At 42.0% G+C, this 23,791-nt stretch overlaps 1 long non-coding RNA gene across 14 annotated transcripts in view; it reads right to left on the reverse strand.

Moving 5' to 3' along the window:
* Positions 1–23,791, reverse strand: part of LOC122439514 — a 517,062-nt gene that overhangs the window by 53,015 nt on the left and 440,256 nt on the right. The window contains exon 5 of one of the 14 annotated variants that reach the window (XR_006268887.1): positions 3,778–6,559. The exons of the other annotated variants lie outside the window; for them this stretch is intronic. This is a non-coding gene — a long non-coding RNA (uncharacterized LOC122439514). Of the gene's footprint in view, positions 1–3,777; positions 6,560–23,791 lie in introns of those variants that run through there. 14 annotated transcript variants of the gene reach the window in all.

Genomic DNA, 23,791 nt, shown 5'->3' on the forward strand with positions numbered 1-23,791 from the left:
AGTGAGAGCAGTCAGAACACAATCTTCCATCTTCCTCGGTTATACAAGGAACACACACACACACATATATGCACACACACGTATACACACATGCACACATGTATACACACATGCACACATGCACACATATACACACAACACATTTGGTGGGGGTGAGGTGTTTATTTCAGATGTTGTATGTTGAGGCTCCTGTAGCACGTCTGAGCGTGTGTGTTCACAGGACTGTTGGCAATACAGATCTAACTGAAGAAGGGAGGAGGGGCTACCTTGGGAAGATGACACATGAACACATTCACCAGTCTTCCTGACTCACTTCTAGAAACAGCAGAAGAGACGAGAGAGTAAAACAAACTCAAATCAGCGCTGGGAGATACGATGGGACACTCTTAGGCATTAGAAATCATGAGAAATCTTTGAGAGATGGAAGCAGATGGATTGATTGAAGATGAAAATCCCAGCTGGCCTAAAACTCAGACAAAAGTGGAATTGGTTTTGAGGGAGCCTTGAGCACAGCCAGAACAAATCTAGGGACCAGGGGTGCTTTTGAAACAACAGAAGAGAGGTTGGGGTATCACAGGAGTGCCCAAGTGGGTGGGGGGTGGGGTTACCACTTTTTTCCAAAACTGGATATAAGCATGAAAAAGTGCATGTAAAATGATGAGATGAGCTACAAATATTTTTTTTAAAGAAAGAGAAAATAGATTAGAAAGATGAAATAAGGTGTGTAGTATATTAAAAGTCATGCTATGGCAAGGATGACACGCAAATTCGTGAAGCGTTCCATATTTTTATAAAAGAAAAAAAAAAAGTCATGCTATGAAATCCCACACACTTGCTAGAGAGAGTGTGTCACAAATTAGGCTATAAATTTTCATTCAATGAGAAAAGGAAAACAGAATCTCTTTACATAGCTACCAGCAACCAAAGGGTTAAACACATATTAGCTGCTTTTAATTTGATTTCCACAAGTTCAGCCTGGAATCTGTTCACATTCAGAGAGGAGCCAAGGGGTTAGATGCAGTGGAAGAAATGAACTATCAGTTAAAACATGCCTGCCTGGTGCCAAACACTACCCCCATATTCTCCAATTTGATATTCAAACAACTGTTCTTAGTCCAGATCCTGTGGGCTTTCCATCGTCCTCTGCTTTCCTTCAGGAAGAAGAAGCTCCCATGTACTTTGCTGTCTGCTGGGTCCTTAGTACAAAATGCAGGTTGATTCCCATGGTATGTATCGATAATTTGTGAAGGAATCTTCCACGAGATGTAAATCAAAGGACTTTATCCAAGATGATTGATACTTGCAGCCATCTTTTAAGATTACAATACATTCTATTAATCCTTGCTGTCAGGCAAAGTGCAATACTATTCCTTCTCAGAGAGGGTTGCTTGACCCAACACAAAGCTTCCTCCTGGATCATCAGGAATGCCTTATCCACAGTTTTGTAACAGAACAGCGTGCCCATGGGATGCTGTCCACAAGTGTTCTGTGAGGTATTTGAATTTATGGGGAAAAGTTAAGTGTTTTTCCAACTGAGTCCAACCTGTGAGTCAATCCACCTGAAAGTGTAAATGTACATTTTTAAGGTAAATCTGATGTAAATGCCTATTAACAGCCCAGATGTACACTGAAACAGCAGGCAGTATAATTAGGGTTCTGTAGCTTTCAAGGATGATTCTCTGATCCTCCCAGATAGCCTATGACTAAACTGATTCCCTTTAGTATATTCCTTTCTTTCAGCTACCTAATGTGGATTCTGTCCTCTGCAACGAAGAACTCCAGTAGTTGATATACATCTATCTGTAGAGGAGAAAGAGGGAAAGGAATAAGATTCACATTGTACACTAAGGGCTTCCCTAGTGGCTCAGATGGTAAAAAGTCTCCCTGCAATGCAGGAGACCACCCAGGTTCAATCCCTGCATTGGGAAGATCCCCTAGAGAAGGAAACGGCTACCCACTCCAGTGTTCTATCTGTAGAGGAGAAAGAGTTAAAGGAATAAGATTCATGTTGTACACTGAAGCTATAATTAAATACCAGGTGAAATGTGTATAGGTGCTAGTTCCCTGGTGTCTCTCTTCATTACTTCATTTCCTTAGTTATATTTGAATTGCTTCAAAGACAAGGACATCTTCTCATGAGAGTTTAGTATTTAAGAACATGAGCTCTGCCACCAGACTGCCTGATAGGAATCCTGGCTTTATCATTTTCCAGCTGTGTGACCTTGGACAGGATATTTAACTTCTCTGCACCTCAGTTTCTTCATTGGTAAAACGTTCAAAGTGATAATAATCATAAAGAGCTTGTCACCATCTTGGCAATGTTATAAGACTGAATAAAGACTGCTATCCTTATTATCTTGATTTTATCTTGTATCAGGATTGCCAGGAGAAATATCAATAACCTCAGATATGCAGATGACACCACCCTTATGGCAGAAAGCAAAGAGGAACTAAAGAGCCTCTTGATTAAGGTCAAAGGGGAGAGTGACAAAGCTGGCTTAAAACTCAACATTCAAAAAACTAAGATCACGGCATCCAGTCCCATCACTTCATGGCAAATAGCTGGGAAACAATGCAAGCACTGACAGACTTTATTTTCTTGGGCTCCAAAATCACTGCAGATGGTGACTGCAGCCATGAAATTAAAAAATACTTTCTCCTTGGGAAAAAAGCTATGACAAACCTAGATGGCGTGTTAAAAAGCAGACATTACTTTGCCAATAGACGTCCATACAGTCAAAGCTATGATTTTCCAGTAGTCATGTATGGATGTGACAGAAGGACCATAAAGAAAGCTGAGTGCTGAAGAATTGATGCTTTTGAACTGTGGTGTTGGAGAAGACTCTTGAGAGTCTCTTGGACTGCAAGGAGATCCAACCAGTTCATCCTAAAGGAAATCAGTCCTGAATATTCATTGGAATGACTGATGCTGAAGCTGAAACTCCAATATTTTGGCTACCTGATGTGAAGAACTGACTCATTGGAAAAGACCCTGATGCTGGGGAAGATTGAGGGCAGGATGAGAAGTGGGTGACAGAGGATGAGATGGTTGGACAGCATCACCAACTCAATGGACTCGAGTTTGAGCAAGCTCCAGGAGTTGGTAAAGGACAGGGAAGCCTGGCGTGCTACAGTCCATGGGGTTGCAAAGAGCCGGACACAACTGAGCGACTGAACAACAACAATTCTTATTATTACATGCTAACTCCAGAGAACTTGCTATAACGACAGTGATGAATAGGCAGTGTCAAAAAAGGAGTTGTACATGAATGGGAAACAACTCAGATCCCACAGTATCTTAGAACATGAGGAAGCACACTTTTCTCACCCTCTGAACTTTGAGGCTTTCCCTCAAGTTCTTTTTCCTGCTCATTGGCAGTGGAGCAATGGTGAATGCAGAATCTGTCAACTTACTTTGACATCCCTAACCTTACACAACTCACTCCAGTCATATAGCTCCTTTTACACACCCTCCTCCCCAAATCTCTTCTACATCTGATTTCACAAGGAGATCATTACAGGCAGAGTGTTTATGCAAGTCTCCATGGTGACAATCCATTCTCTGGTCTCCACGGTGACACTTGCAAATAACTCATAACCTCTCCAATTCATTTTGTTTATCTGAACCGTCTACTGATTGTTATCAGCCTAAGCCATGTATAACAACACAAATTTATGCCTTTCTAGGAATAAAAAGGGAGAGAATAAAGTAAAATAATATTGAGGGCATGTCTCATATGGGAATAATCCTCTAAAAAGCATATGGGGAAACCAAAACTCTAAATTTTATTTCATCCTTTAAATAGACAGAGAATGCATAATTAGCACTTACAATTATTTACAAATTGTCTTCAGTGGTAGGACAACCATAATCTCAGTAAAAAACAAAGATGGGTGGGACAAACATCACCGAGTCAGTAATCAGAGGACCCGAAATTGAGACCTAACCTTAAACTGACCAACCATTCCAGGATCAAGGGGGCTTCCCAGCACAGGAGACTTTCATGCTAAAATCAGGCCAGTTCTAAGTGTCCTCATTTCCTTCACTGTTATGGGGGTGCTGGAGAGAACCAGTGCTGTGGTTCCTTCCAGACTGAGTGTTTTGTGATTGTACAAAAGAGAGCTGGCTACTTTTCCCCCAGGACCACCCAAGTTCACTGTGAGTGCGGTAGATCACACTTTATTTCCCAATTATAAACACATATTAGAAGTGAAAAGTGCAGTTCTCTTAGAGCTGTGTGCTTAGGTACAACAGAGGTCAAGCAACTAGTTAAGTTGTAAATTATAGCAAACTGCCTTAAATCATATGCATTCTTCTCACTTGCGCTTGTCCCCTAACATTTTCACCAAATAAGGAAAATCTGTTTTGGGGATTAAGAGCGAGTAACATTTATTTTTCAAAGCAACTGTGTTTTTTAGGGTACATAGCCTGCCATTGCAAAATACCTCCAACCACCAGTAAGAAAGTCACTGGTGTGCAGACTCAGCCTGAGAAATAAGAATGGATGTTAAAAGGTGCTAGGTCAGTATACCTCTTTGCTTCACAGCAAGAGAGAACACATTATGTAAAAAATAGAAATAATTCAGAACCAATCTCTTTTATTTTCCCACACCTGGAAGGTTCACCATGTTATTCCAGACTGTGGAGATGGGTGAGTCAAGCAGAGATGTTTTGAACAGAAATAATGTATTGGTATGCTTCCATTTCAGTTCACAGCATTGAATGTCCCTTGCAACCATTTTTACGTGAAGAAAAATTGTTGTTTTTGTAGAAGGACTATGAGCAAGATTTTTTCATTCCCCTGAAATTCATGTTTACCATGTTAGGAGAGGCTTCTTTCTTCACAGATAATTCTTTTGCAACTTGGTGACTCTGATGTGAAGACTTGCTCACCAGCAGTTTCATAATTGATAGGCTGGGTTGCCTAGCAGGTTTATCTGTCAGTCTCTAGATGTCTATCTTGAAGAATATTCTTTATAAAAGAACAGTTACATGGAGAAATATTAAAGGAAAAAGGACTTTTTAGTTATAAGGTTCTCTCTTAGAAATCCTTTGGACTTATCCATCTCTGTTTATTCCAATTCTATGTCCCCTAAAACTTTCTAAAATTAATTTTACTGATTTTTTCCTCATTAGTATAAAATTAATCTGTTGCTTATTCTCTTCTGCAGCAGGATGGGGTCTGCTGTCACCAACTTTTTTATTTCTCCTCACTCTTGCCCTTGAAGGGAGAGGACAAGGACGTGCAGACACTGAAGCTGCGTGATGAGAATTGATCAATATTAGCAAAAAGAGTTTTGTTTGCTTATATCAGTGCAGCTCACTAAAGGGTTTAATGCTCCAGTTTTGTCTCCTTGGGCTGGAAAGAGGGACAGGTTTTGCCGGCCGTGATCACAAGGGGCAGGGAAGATTGCAGGCAGCGGAGAGAATCCAAAGGGAAAAAGAACTTCCTAGTGTCAACAGCCAGGGAATTCTGTGTGGTTTGAAGGGCAATCTTTGTGGGAATGAGAATTGAATATTTGAACCATCCTCCAAACCCTTTGCATGTGTGCGATCACCTATGAATACATTTGAGTTCATTCTTGAATTATACCTTATGAACGTGGAAGCGGGTGGCCTTGCAGAATTATAGAACAGGGACTGGCCACGTCTGGTGAAATAAGCCAGGACCGCTCTGCTATGGTAGACAAGTGATGGGCAGATTCAGCCTGAGCTGCTGGTGCATCAGGGTATCCTTCCATGACGAGGAACGTCAAGCACTGAAATCTGCTGTGTGGATAAGGGCTTAGCAGAAATCTAGAACTGTGCTCTGATGTGAAGGCTCATCAGTATGATTCCACAGAATATTTCCTACAGAAGACGCTGGCAGAGTGGGAAATATGGAGTCTCACAGCGGCCAATGTAGATTTTAAAGAAGGTGAAATTAGTTCTTGGCAGGACAGGAAGGATACAAGTGGAATGCTGGAGTTGGTGGGAAGGCCTGTGACCATCAAATCTGGCCTCCCAGCCTCACACCCGGCAGGACGGTGGAGCAGAAAGTGGGAAAGCAAGGTGTTTGTGGAGACTGTGGATTGAATGCCAAAGGGAGGAGTATAAACCACTGCTTGCACACATTTAGGAAATACTCTAGGAAACAGACTGTCTCAAAGAGCAGATAATGCAGGAAGATCATGGTGAGACCCCAGGATCCCACTCTCTACCTGGTCCCAGGGACAAAAGCAGAGAAGCAGGGTGCACATGGGACTGTCTGCCGGCTCCAAGGAGAGTCTGTGACAGTGATGTGATTGCCGACAGCAAACACCCAGCACCACCCAGGAGAGATGAGACCTTCCAGTTTGCTCTCTCAAATTGGTTCAGAAGGTTCAGGAAAGGCTCCGATCTGGCAGGCGGAAGCCACCAGTGGCCAGGATCTGTGGGTTTAACTGCGGCATTGACAGGCTTTAGGTCTTAGAGGCTTCTTCTCTGCTGCTTCCACAAACTCTGATGGGAAATATAAGCGGCAGGCTTTGTGCTCGGCTGGGATTTCCTCTCTCCTGCAGACCTTGGTGCTGGATCATTCTGGGTCCAGTCAGAAAACAGACAGTCAAAAAGGGCATTTTATACAGGCATTTGTTACACAGATGATGAACGAGCTGAGAAGCTAAGTGGGATTCAGTGAGAAACCTACTGATTAGCAACTGGAGGAAGGCCCTCCGACCTCCAGATGCAGAGATGAGCGGGATGGTGATGCTGGGTCCCAGGAGCAGGGACCACAGGACAGAGGTGGAGCTTTCCCTGTGGAGAGAAGCTAGTCTGGAGTGAGTTAGCCCTATATCCACTGCCTCTCCTGCAGCAGAGAGAAAGGAGAAGACAGACTCAGGCTTTTCCCCTCCTCCGGCCCTCCCGGATTCAACCAGCTCTTCCTGTTAGCTGACTCTCTCTGGAAAGCAGAAGGCAAGAGAGCCTGGGAAATGTCTTTCCCTGAAATAGACAGCAGAACTTCCCAGGTGCCCGTAGTGATAAAGAACCTGCCTACCCATGAAGGAGACATAAGAGACGCAGGTTCCATCCCTGGGTCGGGAAGATCCCCTGAGGAGGGCATGGCAGCCCACTCCAGTATTCTGGCCTGGAGAATCTCTGTGGATAGGGGAGTCTGGTGGGCTATAGTCCATAGGGTCACAAAGAGTTGGGCATGACTGAAGCGACTTAGCACAACAAGGGAAGGAGAAGATAGAAATATGATTTGCACTGGGGTTGAAACAAACCAGAGACTGCACTTTTCCTTTCACATGAGGGAAGTATGGATGTAAGTTGTCCGATGTTAATATGGTGACTCCAAGATATTAGCAGGAAGCCAGACTACTTCTCTTTTGCCACCACCCTCCATGTGTAGCTTTCATTATTGATACCCCTTTACGGTCCCAAATGACTGCCATTGCTCCGGTTGTCACATTCACCTTCTAGCATGAAACAGGATGGTTGAATAGGACATAAAGAGCTTTCCAGAAGCCATGCCCCAAGATTGCCACTTACATCTATTTAGCTATTCTTGCTGCTGAACAAGGCTTGAAAGTGTTGTTTTTCAGCTAGGCAAATTGCCCTCACATTCTGCCTTTAAGGGATATTAGGTAAATCACAGGCAATCTCTGTCACAGAAAAAGAAAGACTGGCATTTAAGATCGAGTGAAAAATAGAACAGGGTGGTTGGGCAGCATCTCAGGGCAGTGTCTCAGACACAGGCCCAACTCTCACGATCCACAGAAATCCAAGGCAGAGGAAGGAGGAGGGGAGTGCCAGGTTAGGAGCAGGGTTACTAGTCTATACAGCTCTGTCCAAATTTGAGTAGAAATCTGCAGAGACTATTGAACGTTGAGTACAGTCTTGATCGACTGCAAGTAAAGATCAGCTGCAAGTAAAGATAGATTCTTTCTGTGCTAATAGAATAGTATTCTAGATTATCTGGTACATAAAAGAAATATCACCATTCATTCATCTACTCATTACTTCAGCAAATACTCGGCAGGCACTGCGCTATGGGTCTCAGAGACAAACAAAGAGAGCCATGTCTATCTAATCGAGCTTACAGTCCTTTCTGTAGACTTCTTAATGTTTGGCCTAAAGTTCCCAAGTGAATAAGCTGTGAGTCACCTATATGATTTATTTCTTCCAGAGTATTAACTAAGGCACTATTTTTTAAATGCATACTAATTGATAGCTATTATGAGCTAAATTTTGTCTTCCCTGCAAAATATACATTGAAGTTCAAATCCTCAATACCTTAGAATGTGACTCTATCTGAAAAGAGGGTCACTGCAGATGTGATTAGTTAAAATGAGGTCAACTGGTAGGATGGCCCTTTAATTCAATATAACCAGTTCAGTTCCGTTGCTCAGTCGTGTCCAACCCTTTGCGACCCCAGGGACTGCAGCACGCCAGGCCTCCCTGTCCATCACCAGCTCCTGGAGTTTACTCAGACTCATTTCATTTGAGTCAGTGATGCCATCCAACCATCTCATCTTCTGTCATCCCCTTTTCCTCCTGCCTTCAATCTTTCCCAGTATCAGGGTCTTTTCCAGTGAGTCAGTTCTTCCCATCAGGTGGCCAAAGTACTGGAGCTTCAGCTTTAGCATCAGTCCTTCCAATGGATATTCAGGACTGATCTCCTTTAGGATGGACTGGTTGAATCTCTTTGCAGTCTAAGGGACTCTCAAGCGTCTTCTCCAACACCACAGTTCAATATGAGCAGTGGTGTCCTTATATGAGGGACAGAAGAATCACATGTGTGCTTTCCAACCCATGGAAAAGAATTCTCAAAAAAGAACATATATATATATATATATATATATATATATATATATATATAAAACCAAATCACCTTGCTGTGCACCTAAAACTAACACAATATTGCAAATCAATTTTAAAAAATCAGATTTTTTATTTCTCTTGGAAGACAGCAGATCTGGCAACACTGACCCAAATCTCACATGGGTGAGTGCTGGAGCTGAGAAACCACTGTATTCTCCAGTTATATTAACTGTCTGGTTTATTTTCCACAGCTCTTAATAGGAATTTGCACTTGTACCCCACTGTCTCCAGCTTTATTCTGTGCTTTTGGTCACAGCCTTATCTGATGGACTTGACATATGAATTCTGTGTTGTCAAAGGGCAACAAGTATTTACTTAAATCTCAGTGGAGATTTCTCTGCCCGTCCTATTTACTATTGCTACCCCACACTCTATTCTCTGCTTTGTATTTCTTTCTTTCTATACATCTAACTATCTGAGCTTATTTACTTTTTATGGTCGATTTTCAGTAGAACATAAGTTCCCCAGAGGAAGATATTTGTCATTTTTGTTCACTGTGGCAGCCCCAGTGCCTAGAGAAGTGTCTTGTTGTGAATAAAGAAACTATGGAATGTGAAAGCTATAGTAAATCCCAAACATTAACTAACTCGATCTTAACGTTTTAATTCTCAAGGAAACTAACCAGGCCGAGAGAGGACATGATTTGAGAAAGGTCATATAGCCAATTAGCAGTCAAGTGAGTCAGGATTAGGACTGAGGTTTTTCTGCCCCCAGGGCCAGTGATCATTCTGTGGTTCCGGGCTGCCTCTCTAGTGATGTAATCATAGTATTTGAATTTTAAGAGTTAAGAATTTTAATTTTACCATCAAAATGGTAATAGAGAAATGATAGCTTTAATGTATTCCATCTAACTATCTGCTAAGTGTTTTCAGAACAAAACTGAAAAAATATTAATCACATTTCTGATATCTGAAAAGGTGACAGATTTACTGCTTCTTTATGATTATTCATAGTAAAGATTTAATTGTCATAGTTTAGTAAATACCATTTTGATTTCAGCCTCAGAAGAGAACCCAGCTGATTTCTTGATAGCTATGTTCTGTCTTATTAAAGAGGTAGTTAAAAAAACAAAACAAAACTACATTTCCATCCACCAGGTTGAAACACAATATGCCGGAAACTCAAGTGATGGTTTTTCAGTAATTAACTCATCTAATCTTTCTAAGGAAGTTCAGTCTGGTTGTTGAAAAGAGAATATCACATCACAAAGAGCTGGTATGTGTTCACAACTATATGTCAATCATTCATTCATTCAGGAAAAATGTAATGAGGTCTTGCCATGTGCCAGATCTCTCCAATGACTAAAACTAGATAAGGTACCTACTCGATAAAGCTTCCCTAGTGGCTCAGCTGGTAAAGAATCCACCTGCAATGCGGGAGACCAGGGTTTGATCCCTGCGTTGGGAAGATCCCCTGGAGAAGGGAAAGGCTACCCACTCCAGGATTCTGGCCTGGAGAATTCCATAGACTGTAAAGAGTCAGACACAACTGAGCAACTTTCACTTTCAGGTAAATCTTATGTTCTGGAGCAGTGTTTTCCACAGCTGCCTAATCGGAGGAGGCTCCTTGGCACCTGTAAAACATGCAGATTCCTAATTTCTACTCTAGACCTACAGAATTAGAACCTCAGGGGAAGACTTGGGAATCAAGTGTTCAGCAAGCATTCAGGTTCAATTTCATCAGGAGTGCCTGGGTGCTTAGTCACTCAGTCATGTCCGACTCTTTGTGGCCCTGTGGACTGTAGCCCACCAGGCTCCTCTGTCCATGGGATTTCCCAGGCAAGAACACTGGAGTGGGTTGCCATTTTCTCCTCTAGGCAATCTTCCCGACCCAGGGATTGAACTCATCTCCCCTGTGTCCCCTCATTGGCAGGTGAGTTCTTTACCACCGAGTCACCAGGAAACCTTTCATCAGGCAAGTTTCAGCAAAACTTTTAATGGGAGCTATAGACATTAACCAAGTATTTATACTAAAGCATGTGTGGTTCCCAAAATAAGTGCTATGAAAAATTGTATACAGTGATTGTTCACTAACTGTTCATTCGATATGTATTTATTGAGCACCTAACATGTGCTAAACACTGCTTTAGATGCTGAGCATACAGCAGTAAATAAAAGAGATATGATTTCTGCCCTCACGGAGTTTTCATTTTAGCGAGGGAAACAGATCATGAGCACACATTCAAATGAGAAAGCATGGTTGTGAGCGTCATTCCCTTTGGGGAAGTCTTTCTGTGCCCAGTAATCAGGCTAGGCAGAAAAGGAAGAGAAGCCCAAGAGGCTGGCTGTGAAGGGTTTAAGGACTCAGGTGTGTCTGAGCTGATTTCAGAAAAAGTCCTGGTTTGTCCTTCTCTAGGCCCATCTGAAAAGACTGTGTGCTTCCCAGAGAAGCCCAGGAGTTAAAACTATTCACTACATCCAACAGGTAGGGGGCAGAGACTAAAATCGGCTGAGAAACGTGCTTAAAAGATTGTATGGAATATGCTCTCTGCTCCATTGATTCTCCATGGCTTTCTCCTGGAGTGTTAGGGATCTAGACATTTCTGTGTCTGGGGCGAGGGGGTGGCATGTGGAAATAACTGAACATATAAGCTGGTGAGTCAGTGATGCCGAGTAGGTGGCATCACCGACTTGATGGACACGAGTCTGAGCAAGCTCCAGGAGTTGGTGATGGACAGGGAGGCCTGGTGTGCTGCGGTCCACGGGGTCAAGAAGAGTCAGACACGACTGAGCCAGGGAACTGAACTGAACTGATGAGCTGGTGAACTCACTGGCCAGGAGGGGTCGCTGCGGACAGGCACTATGGCTCTGGAGCTGGGAGCCACAGCTTGGGTCCTCCAAGCCCCAAATCTACTGGCCTTCAGAGACAGGCCTCCAAGCATCAGCAGCGCAACCAAAAGCAAAGAAAAGAGAGGCAAGGGGGAAACCATCAGGGTTCAGCCACGACTTGCTAACCTGACTCAATTCCGAAAGTCACAGTCCTCTCAAAGGCAGGGGACCTAGAGAAGAGAATGCCCTGAGGGTCAGACTTTGCACCATCCTCTATTCCAAGAGGAGACACTATCCATATTTACAAGGCACTATCTTGAAAAAGAGGAGAGAGAGACTGCTTTGGGTTAGAAAGGATTTTTTTAAAATTATGAATATTTTGAAACTTGAAAAATAGAATAGTATAATAAATTCCATATATCTATTATTCATATTATAGTTTTTGTCATTCTTGTTTCCTTAACAACTCAATTCTTTTTTTAAAAAAAATATTTTACAGCAAATCCCCATGCCATTTTGCTTCTATGGACTTCAGGAGGCATATCGAGAAATACAATTTCTAACATTACCTCAATGTTATCATCACACTTAGGCAATTAACAACTGTTTTATGAATTATCTAATATGCAGTCCATTTTAAACACCTCCAATTGTTTCAAATTGCCTTTTTCTGTTGGCTTGTTTGAATTGGGATTTAATCATAGGTGACATGTTATGTTTGGTTGTTATGTCTCTTTAAGTGTCTCTTAATTTAGAGCAGCTCCCTTGAAATCATCAGAGCAAGAATTTAAGAAAACAAGATCAATTGGAAAAAGCAAATCATTATCCTATTTTGCTCACACGAATCTGAGGGTGTGTATTTTGACCCCACAACAAGAAGAAGCATTAATAGTCATGTAGAATCTCAGGCAACTGGAAGGTACCTTTAGGAAATCTTCCTGGGTAAATTACGTTAAAAAGCAGCAAGAATGTACTGGAGCAAAGGCTCTTATCCAGAAAATATTTTTCTGCACTATTACAAAGGCCACTGGATGAACATGCTTCCTCAATTTCTTCCTTGCCATCCTGTAAATCCTACAATACTCATTATTAGCAGCACCTACTCTGACTCACAGACTATTAAAGCTTATTGAGAAATAACCTGGACTTCCCAGAAGACTAATTTACGTCAGCAAGCAAAAGGATAATCACAGCCATAAATCTTAAACCGATCCAAGAGTACAGCTGGTTAAAAAAAATTCCGTAGTATTTTGTTACTTTCATCCAAAAGGCTTTGTTTTTTCTTTCTTTAATAATCCATAATGTCTTAAAAGCCACCCAGTTTTATTGATGTTCCTTTCCTGCTACTGTGCAGGGTAACATCAAATGTTATGGCTGAAGGGCCAAAGTTCATTGTTAGCTTCTCTCTGTTTGGTTTTATAGGTTGTTGGGAAACCAGAGAATAAATACTTGGAAGGAAAACAGAATTTAGATGATGGTACACATAAGTATAGAGAAACCCTCACACAAGCAAGTATCACCAGTCTTCATTTGTGTGAATTCCCATTTTTAAAAATTGAAGCCATTCCCTCTTATCGGTTTATTGGTTAATTGCTTCAAAAGTGCCTCTGGGAATAATTCCTAAAAATGGTGATTAAAACAATCTCCTGAAATGCAGATGCTCCCCATCGCCAACCCAGCTCATTCCTCTCTGTGTTCACGTTAATATTTCTCTGGCCAGTGTCTGGTCAAAGACAGATTATTTATAGCAGAAACACCAGAGCTCAAAGCATCCTGCTTACCTTGTGTTGTCAAGGTAACAACTTAAGATTTTTTTCCCCTTCTGTTGAAAGGTCAGATCTCTGATGATATGAGTCACAGAGCTCAAGGGGATTGTTAAAATTGAGATAGCACTTTGTCAAAGCCAAATTAAAAATCAGGCTTTATACACACCCAGACCATTTTAAATTGGATTGAAACCACTAGGTGGTTTATAGTACATAATTAACCCTGCCGCCTCCCTGGTTGGGCTCTGGGAGGTGTGGCTCAACCTCCTGGCCACTCGAAGAGCTTTCTTCCCAGGACGGCAGCACTCTCAGCTACTTACTGACTCTGTTAATTGCAAACAGAACTGCTAATTCTCATTTGCGTGAGACATGACAGAGACTCCTAAAGATGTTTTTTTTTTCCTTTAAATTTCATATTTAGAAACTTTGAAAACTACAGTGGGGAAGGAGATTTTGGAGCTGACTTTGAAAGGGAATCGGAGACCAATGCAATAGGAGGTAAGAGCGACTTGAAGCATTATCTGTGAACTAAATTCTCAGAACAACTGTCTAAGGTAGACAATATTCATCTCAAATCCTTTTCTTCTTCTTCTTCTTTTTTTTTAATAAACACGGTCGGTGAGACGCAGATTGAGTAAGTAACTTGGCCCAGGTCATAGGAAAACTTTAGGGAGAATTTGCTCCCAACAGTTCACTTGATGTCTACATCCTCACAACTTGGCCAGAATTCCTTTTCACAAGCTCATCTCTCAAACTGAGTTACAGAAAAGCCCTAAGGTGGCGTCCCGCTCAGGAGGAACACAGGCAAACTGTACGCTTGTGCTTTCCTGGGACCCTCCAGCGCCCACACACCTCCTCCAGGATAGGGCCCCCACTTCCACCCTGCAGTGCCCAACGGGGAGCCTATTAATTTAGCAAATAATAAATCAGGGACATAAATAGTTGAGTACCTCAGTCCAACCTTGTCCAAAACAAAGTTTTGAAAATTTAGGTGCGTCATGTTAGGGGCTTTGGGCAAGGGACTGTCTCCTTTGACCTGACTGTAAGCAATGGACATGAAAGGGAGCAGACTTTTTAGAAAGATAAATAATCTTGAGCAAAAACAATATTTACAATACCTGCTAGTTGTTTTGTTCTGTGTGTACATGTTTTTTTTTTTTTTTCACAATTAACTGAAGGAGCAGTTTGTTCCTGACAATAAACTTTGTGTCAGAGGTTTACAGAAGACAGGCTGAGGGGTACAGGGCATCTTCCAGAACCCTCTCAGAGGAAAATAACCACAGATCCCCTCCCTTCCTCCCTAAAGTCAGTTTAACCGCTGTTTTCTGCAGCATCTCCAGGCTCTAATATTCAAAGAGAGATCGAGAGCACCAAAGAGTTTTAGCTAAATCGATTCTTCTGGCCCTCCCATATAGCTACACGACAGAGGTTTGTTCAGATTTATAAAAGATTATTTGGATCCTAGGAACATCTGACTCATGTGTGTTTGAGATCTGCATAACTACAGATAAGATTCGACTGGATGCGCCAGTTCATACATCAAAGAAATAATTGCTACCGAGCGGAGGATTATTACACAGATTCGGATGAGCCACCGCAGAAGTCACATTGCCCCTCAAGCGTAGCATCTATAATTAGTTAAAGCCTGATGGAACAGAGCGGGGGACGAATGAACATTTATTTAGCTTGTTGTGTGCTCCACCTCCCCCCACCCCTCCCCCCTGCCCTTAGTCCGGGGGGCTCCTCTCTGTCCTCAGCTCAGGCCTCCCCTCAGGGCGCCAGCTGGGGCACTCAGGCCAGTGTAGGAGCATCTGCTGTCCTCCCGCCCCAGACTCTGCCCCGCATCCACCTGACACTTTCAGGGCCCTCATCACAATTTGCAGTGAGGGATTTTTTTGTTTGTCTATGTTCTGCCTACTCAATAGCTTGCAGGTTTTTGTGAAGGCAGAGGCCACATCCACGCTTACAGCAGCATTCAGGAGTTTGGCTCCTGGCCAGAAGCCTATGTTGTGATTTTTTTTTTTCTCAAGCCCAACCACAGGCCTTTACCAAGGCTCTGCCTGAAAGTCTGATGGAGAAAGTCTGCCTTCCCCATATCAGACTCACATCATCAGTCACAGACCCAGCTTTCCTGCCCCCTACCCCTGGCTGGTCAAGCTCTTACAGGTATTTATATTTGCAGCCAAGCAATCTTTACTTGGAGGTCTCTTTATCAAGACCCTTAAGTAGAGGCCTTGTTAGGTGCCTCTGAGAGCTGGGAGTGGGGTTGCAGGTGGCGGGAGGTGGGGTAGATGCTGGGGAAAAGAAAATCTGAAGACATTTTCTCCACGCTGCTCAGTACCCAGTGATTCTTCTCTTCTGGCTATTCCCTCTCCTCCTTTATCACTCTCCCACCCCATGGCTCTGGGGTCCTTAAGGGCAGGAGTCTTTCCACCAGGACTCTTGATACTGAGACAATTCCCCATGTCTGGGCTAGCCTATCTAACCCTCACCAGTGTCCTTCTCTGGGGAAAGTGGAATGATGGGGGAATCTGTGCTTTCTCTACTATAACCTCATGCTAACATTATCACAGTAAGTGGTTAAAGGCTAGGCCGTTTCATTTTGACTTGTCTTAATCAGCTACTCATATGTTGGTGGCTTAGTTTAGCTCTCAACAAACATACAGGAGGTACTCAATAAATATTAAACAAAAGATTCAATGAGTGAATGAATGAATAATCTCTATAGGTATCACGTATTACATTAAGTACTTTAGTCACTCTGTAAGCATTTGCTAAACACGCCCTATGTGCCTAACACTGTTCTAGGCTCCTGAGATTCACACAAAGATTTCCTGCCATCAAAGACCTTACATTATATGCATTCTATCATTATCCCAGTTAATCCTCACAGTAACTCTGTCAGGTAAAAATTGAAAATAAGCAATTTTTAAAACTTGCTTAAGGTCCTAAAATTGTAAGTAGCAGAACTGCAGTTGAAAAATCGTTTTCCTTTGTGGCTGTGGCCTTGTCTTCCCAAACCCCCTGGCTGAGGACTAACTTCTCTCCTGATCTCAGGAGTCCACAATCTACAGTCATCACCCGATTACTGTAGCAGCGTCCCCTTTGCTGGTGTCCATAGGACCAACAAGGCATGTGCACCCAGAATCCTCCGTTCCTGCTCCCTAGGAAGGCTCACTGGAGTCTTCTTAGCCAACGAAATCTGAAAGGGGCGCCTTCAGTGGTGGCCCACAGAGGCAGGGCAGGGAAAGTGGGGACCAAAGGACTGAGAGCCGCTGGTGACTGTGTACTTTTCCTTTGCCAGTAGAATTCTAAGGAGCTCTTGGATGAAGACTGAGAAGGAATGGAAGAAAACAAGACTGCTCCCTTCCCTTAGTTCTGTTACTATGACTGCCCATAATTCCAATCCTAAAAACTGCAAAATGCTGCTCAGAATTTTTATTTAGTTCCTTTAGACTGGGTAATTTCATGACAAAATGCGACCTTAAAAAGATGAGAATTATTAACAAATGTCTTCAGAATCCGTTTGACAGTTTTTGAGAGAGTTAAACATACACTTCCCACATGATCTTGCAACTCTACTACTTGGAATTTACCCAAGAGAAATGAAAACACATCTACACAAAGACTTACATGCAAATGTTCATAGTAGAGGTGCCATAGTCAAAAACACGGCACAACCCCAGTGTCCGTGAGGAGGTGAATGAATCAATGAAATGTGGTATAGCCATGCAATGGAATACTATGCTGCTGTCATAAAGAATGAAACACCGATACAGGCAACAGCATGGATGGACCTCAAAAGCATAATGCTAACTGAAAGACGCTAGACACAGAGGACTGTGTACTATGAGATTTCACTTATATGAAACTTCTAGAAAAAGGCAAACCTACAGAGACAGAAAGCAGATCAGCTGTTGCCTGGGTTGGAAGTAGGAGCAGGTATCAACTCCGATTATCAAGGGGGAAGTTTGGAGGTGATGGAGCTGTTCTACAACTGGATTGTGGGGATGACTGCACAATTACTTACCAAAGTTCACTGTAACGATTAGTTACCAAAAGTTTACAAACTGCACACTTAGAATGGGTGAGTTTTTATGGATACCTGACACCTCAATACAGCTCTTAAAAGAGGGAAGGGGCAGAAACTGTTGAGGTACGGTCTTCCTTTAAGAATTAAAACAAAAGAATATTAGACTAAGAAAAGAGGAGTATCCTAAATGCAAACTCTACTCTTGGGATATGGTTTAATTTTAAAATCTGCTCATAGATTAATATTTGCTCAAACGCAGCTATCATCTGACATTTCAAGCTGGTCTCTGTGTGGGCTGAAATATGCAAGCGCCTTCATGTTACCCTGTTCTTGGAATTCTCTGGAGGACTTCCTGACAGGATCAGAGAATAAACTGCCACCACACACAGGAAACGAGGAAAGACAAACAGGAACTGTGCTGAACTGGACGTGCTGGTTCACTTCTAGAGCAGCTGATGGGGCCAGACCGAGTGGGGAGGTGGGAGGGGAGGAGACTGAGGGGCTGGGCGCGGGGCTGTGTGTGTGTGCTCAGCCGTGTCCGACTCTCTGCGACCCCGTGGACCGTAAGCCACCAGGCTCCTCCGTCCGTGGGATTCTCCAGGCAAGAATACTGGAGTGGGTTGCCATGCCCTCCTCCAGGGGATCTTCCCAACCCAGGAATCAAACCCATATCTCTTGTGTCTTCTGCATAGTAGGAGGATTCTTTACTGCTGCATCCAGCTGGTGGCAGGGTTTTAATCTCCTCCCTACAACTGACCTGTTAAGAGGGCTTAGGGACAAAAGCCGCAGAAGCATGTGTCATAAATCCTGCATGTGAATGGTAGTCAACTGGTCCTCAAAGAAATCAGACTCTGGCCCAGGTGGCATTTTAATAAAAGCAGACAGCTGCCTCCTGCCTGCGGGTCAGCCTCCCCACAGCCTCGAGACTCACTCTTCTCTCTCTGTGGGAAAGCCTGCTGGAGGCATATTGGCTGCAAGATGAGGTTTCTTTGCCTATTTTTTTTCCCCACTTTTTAAAAAACCAGCTTGAAGCTCATTAAGATTAGGAAAGTGAGTGAGACACTTGTGAAATAGGAAAAGTGGGGTGCAAGGCGGGGGAAGAAAAGACAGATGCGGACATATGTGAAAAGGTGGAATCAAAGGGTGGTCAGGGAGGGCAGGGGCCCTGTCATTTCGGCTGCGATGCTTGGGGCTTCTATTCCCTCAAGTGAGACTATCAGGAGGAGTCCACGTCTTTCAATAGACCAGCACGACATTAAGCGGATGGTTCCTGAACATTGGCACTCCAGACTGCAGGGTCTCTGCAGGTGGGTTTTATGCTGTGTTCTTTGGTTGCCAGAATATAAATCCCCCATGAAGTGTGCAGCAGCGGCAGGTTTCATGGATAGCAAAGAGGATTATGTGCTCTGGGGAAGTGCTTTTCTCCCCCTTTCTTCTCTTTCCTTTTTTTAAAAAAAATTTTTTAAATGGAAGCATTCAACTTCCCAGAGAGATGGAACCATCTCTTTACAGCCAAAGTGAAAGGGAGGTTTGAGGCAAAGCCATAAAAACTCAGGTCAAAGAGGATTGTCTTGGCCACCCCACCTCCTCCATCACTTCCATCTCACATAAAAGAATATACAGTGAACAAGTATTTCTAAGACAAAAAAGGAGAAAAACGGGCAAAGAATATAGACAGACAGCTCACAGACAAAATTATGTAAATTACAGCTAGTATATGAAAAGGCTTATTGCCCCTGGTAATTAGGGATATGCAAACTAAAGGAGCAATGAGATACTGGTCTTCACATTTCAGAGTGACAAAAATTAAAAGGTACAATAGTACACAGAAGGTAGGAAGCAGGCCCTTCAAAATATTGCCTGTAGGGATGTGAACTACAACAGGCTTTCGGTAAGACAACAAATAACATTTCCAAAAAAAATATTTTTAATTGAAGGATAACTGCTTTACAGAATTTTGTGGTTTTCTGTCATACATCAACAAGAATCAGCCATAGGTACACCCACGTGCCCTCCTCCTGGGCCTCCCTCCCATCCCCCTCCCCAGCCTATGCTTCAGTCTGTCACGGAGCCTCTGTTTGAGTTCCCGGAGTCACACAGAAAATTCCCGCTGGCGATCTGTTTTACATACGGTATTGCAAATTTCTATGTTACTCCCTCCAAACATCTCCCCTTCTCCCTCCTCTCCTCCCACCACCTCCATAGCTAGAACATGGAAGCAACCTAGATGCCCATCGACAGATGAATGGATATGGAAGTTGTGGTACATATACACAATGGGAATACTACTCAGCCATAAAAAGGAACACATTTGAATCTGTTCTAATGAGGTGGATGAAACTAGAGTCTATTCTACAGAGTGAAGTAAGTCAGAAAGAGAAATATAAATATCATATATGGACACATGTATACTGAATCTAAAAAGATGGCACTGATGAATTTATTTTCAGGGCAGCAATGGAGAAACAGACATAGAGAACAGAACTAATTTTTAAAGTTAAAAAAGGACTCCCAAATTCCCCTCTTGTTAACTTGTCCTACAGAGAAGAAAAGGCACCATGTTAGGAGGCAGAAAAACTGGAAACCTCAAACAATCAATCAAAAAGGGATGAAGAATTATGAGGCATCTATATTATAAAGTGTCATGCAGACAAAAGGAATGAGTTGGATTCATATATATTAATCTAGGAAAAATTTTCATGATCTGTTCAATATAGAAACACTTCTAACTAATGTAATATAGTATATCTAATATTCAGTAGAAAAAATCCTTTACTTCCCCTCAAACAATATGAATAATTTTGGACAGATAAATTGGTATATAGATAGATATAATTAGGTCATCTGGACCACCTTGAAAGGGAGGGGGAGACAGAAAGCTACATTTTTTTTCATACATCTTTGGACTGCTCACTTGTAACAATGAACATGCATTACTTTTTAATTAAAACAAGGAAATTTGTTTAGTTAATCTCTGTGCTTAGTTCCTCAGTCATGTCTGACTCTTTGTGACCCCATGGACAATAGCCAGCCAGATTCCTTTGTCCATGGGAATTCTCCAGGCAAGAATAATGGAGTGGGTTGTCATGCCCTCCTCCAGGGGATCTTCCCAACCCAGGGATTGAACCCAGGTCTCCCGCATTGCATGTGGATTCTTTACCATCTGAGCCACCAGGGAAGCCCAAAAATACTGGAGTGGGTAGCCTATCCTGTCTCCAGGGGATCTTCCCAACCCAGGAATGGAACCAAGGTCTCCTGCATTGCAAGCAGATTGTTTACCATCTGAGCTACCAGGCAAGGCCTAGTCAATCTTTAATTTGCTTTAATTTTAGTAGGGTCTTTGCTGAGGCCCTACTAAATTTTAAACTGTATTTCTGCCATCAGTTTACTAAACTACTCCAAAAATATGAACAAAGAGAAAAAAAAACAGAAAAATAAATGACCATACATGTCAAGATACTCTGTCCCTTTGGAGGCTGGAGAGCTATGTGGGCCAAGGCAAGAGGGTAGAACTTTGTATTTTCTTGGGGGAACAACAGAACCAAGATCTTCAAGTATAGGATTTGTGTTATGGGTGGTGTGGGAAGAAAAAAGTTGAATATACATGGTGGGATTATTAGATTGATCTTGCTGACTGTGTTTTTCCAAATCTTCCAAAGCATTACTGACGGTTTTATCTTTAAAAATTACTAAAAGAGGTATATTAACATTTCCTACTCTGACGGTGAATTTGTTCCTTTCTTTCTATTATGTAAATTGATTGGTAGATACAAGGGTCAGTTAATTGCTTTGTTGACCTTTACACCTTGCACAACAAACATTAATTGATAATCATCTGACATATATAGAAACAAAACAAAACTTTCTTCTGGTTAAGTTTTGGCATTTTTATGACTATTATAAATTCAGTATTTTTATATCTTTCTGTCAATTTAAACCTATTATGAATTATGTGATTACTGTTTTTATTCTTAGTAACCCTTTATTACTTAAAATAAATTTTGTCAGATATTGATATTGTTAAACATGTTCTTTTGATTGGTATTAAACTGGGATGACAAGTTGATGCCTTTTCATACCTGCCTTTCATGTATGTGTCTGGTTAACTGTTTATAGATAACATTTTTAAAAATTCATATTTCTAATCTTTGTCTTTTAACTGAAAACAACGTTAGTTCATGTACATTTATCATGTTTACTGACATACCGATGCTTGTTTGTACCATATTACCTTGTTTGTATATTTGCCCCAAGGTTTCACATTTAATAACTTCTTTCTGGGTTTGATGCCTCTGGTGTCTGAACTTTGTCCTTTATCTGGATCAAGCCTCTTGGCCTAAATTTTCAGGTTGACACCTCAATTAGGCTTACATACACTACCTAACTTTTAGTTACATCTTTCTTAACTTGCTTCTACTTACACTTGGTACCACAACCTGCAGCCCACTGCACCCCACTCCATACTGCCCTGGGACCTCAGGAGGCTGATTAGATCCAATATCTGGGGCTACTGCTTCTCTGGGAGGAGCTATTAGGCATTCTTGTCACCCAGGCTCTAATTATTGGGTTTACCTTCATTTCTGTCTTTTGCAGTCCACAAAACTCTGACCATTGTTCCTTTAAAATCTATCTTTATTCCACCCCCTATTTCCATAACCACGACCCCAACCTGAGTTTAGGTTCCTAGTGCTTCCTAGTTATGCATTTAATAGCAACTACAGTGGCCCTGCTAGACACAGTATTTTCTCCTTATGTCTCACCGCCATCATGTTCATCTTCCATTATCACGATCTGGTCATATCACTCACTACTGCACTCAAAAACTTTCTGTTGCTCTCCAAACAACTTAAATCTGCCCTCATTGTAGAATTCCTAATCTACTATTTCAGCTTTATCTAATTACTCTCTAATTGATTTTCTAATGTTAGTTCTATTCCCTAACCTAGATTATAATCTTTCACTGTAGGAAATTCCATCTTGTCCGTTTTTTTAGTTTTTCTTATCTAATCACCTTGATTTCTTACTCACCAGAATCTTGATCATACCTCAAAACTATATTAGATTGTGAGATCCTTGAGGGTTGACACTGATGTCTTCATAATTGTATCTTATCATAACACAGGTAACAGGAACAGAGTAGTTACTCAAAGAAGGTTTTCTTACACACTACTATGAATTGGTTGTCCCACTGTGGGAACAGGACTGCCATTGTCATACTTAATATTTATATACCTAGTTCCAATATCTACCTGTAATAATACCTGGTAGACCCCTTAATTCAGAACTTTATGAAAGTACCTGTGGCACATGGAATCTGTTGCCATTTCAACAGGCAATATTCCCTTCTCTCATGTTAAGAGAATCCCTATTTTGTCTAGGTATTAAGAACCATGGCACATAAGGAAGGCCACCCAGCCCCAGGGGACAAATCATGATGAGTCTAGATCAGGAATGGTCTATTCTCATCAGGGATTAATTTTTCCTTTAGGCATTTGACTTTGTTCTGACCAATGAGATACAGCAGGATTGCTGAAAGATTCTCAGAAAAATTTCTAAGAAAAAAAGACACTTGAGGAGAAATGGGCTTTTCTGTCTTGGGGTGTAATTGCATATAGAAGGAATGCCTGAAACTGAAATCACCATCCTGTGACCATAAGGAGACAAGCTTCAAGAAGAAAATCAATATGCTCAAGATGAGAGCAGAAAGGTAGAAAGAGTCTGGGTTATGGATAAAATCGGTCCGGGAACCAGCTACATCCATGTTGGACAGTTTCTGCCAATTATAGGCAAGTCTTCTGGCTACAGCACAAAAACAAAATAGCTTAGACTGTGAGAGCTCTCACTATTGGTTGAATCTATTTGTAAACATATTTACTATACAGTTAACTTTAATTATATACCAGTGAAGTGACCCAGTCATGTCCGACTCTTTGCGACCCCTTGGACTGTAGCCTACCAGGCTTCTTCAATGGAATTTTCCAGGCAAGAGTGCTGGAGTGGGTTGCCATTTCCTTCTCCAGGGGATCCTTCCAACCCAGGGATCGAACCCAGGTCTCCCGTATTGCAGGCAGACGCTTTACCGTCTGAACCACCAGGGAAGCCCCCAAAGTAATTATATAAAGAAAACCATAATATCAATAAGGAGCTGGATGTTTCTTTTGATACTAATTTCACTCACACTAATTTTCCACCCTAAAAAACTATTTTTTATTACTAGTTAAAAAGGTTTAGCAAGTATAGCTTAAGAAGACTGTTAATGGTTTCATTCTTTTCTTCTTGCTGTTCCATGCTCTCCATGCCATTATGTCCTTATGTTGGGAGTCTAATTTGCAGATAAAGACAAATCTCAGCCCCAACTCATGTGATTACTTGTATTTCA

The sequence above is a fragment of the Cervus canadensis genome, chromosome 4 (genome assembly GCF_019320065.1).
Source record: "Cervus canadensis isolate Bull #8, Minnesota chromosome 4, ASM1932006v1, whole genome shotgun sequence".
Lineage (NCBI taxonomy): Eukaryota > Metazoa > Chordata > Mammalia > Artiodactyla > Cervidae > Cervus > Cervus canadensis.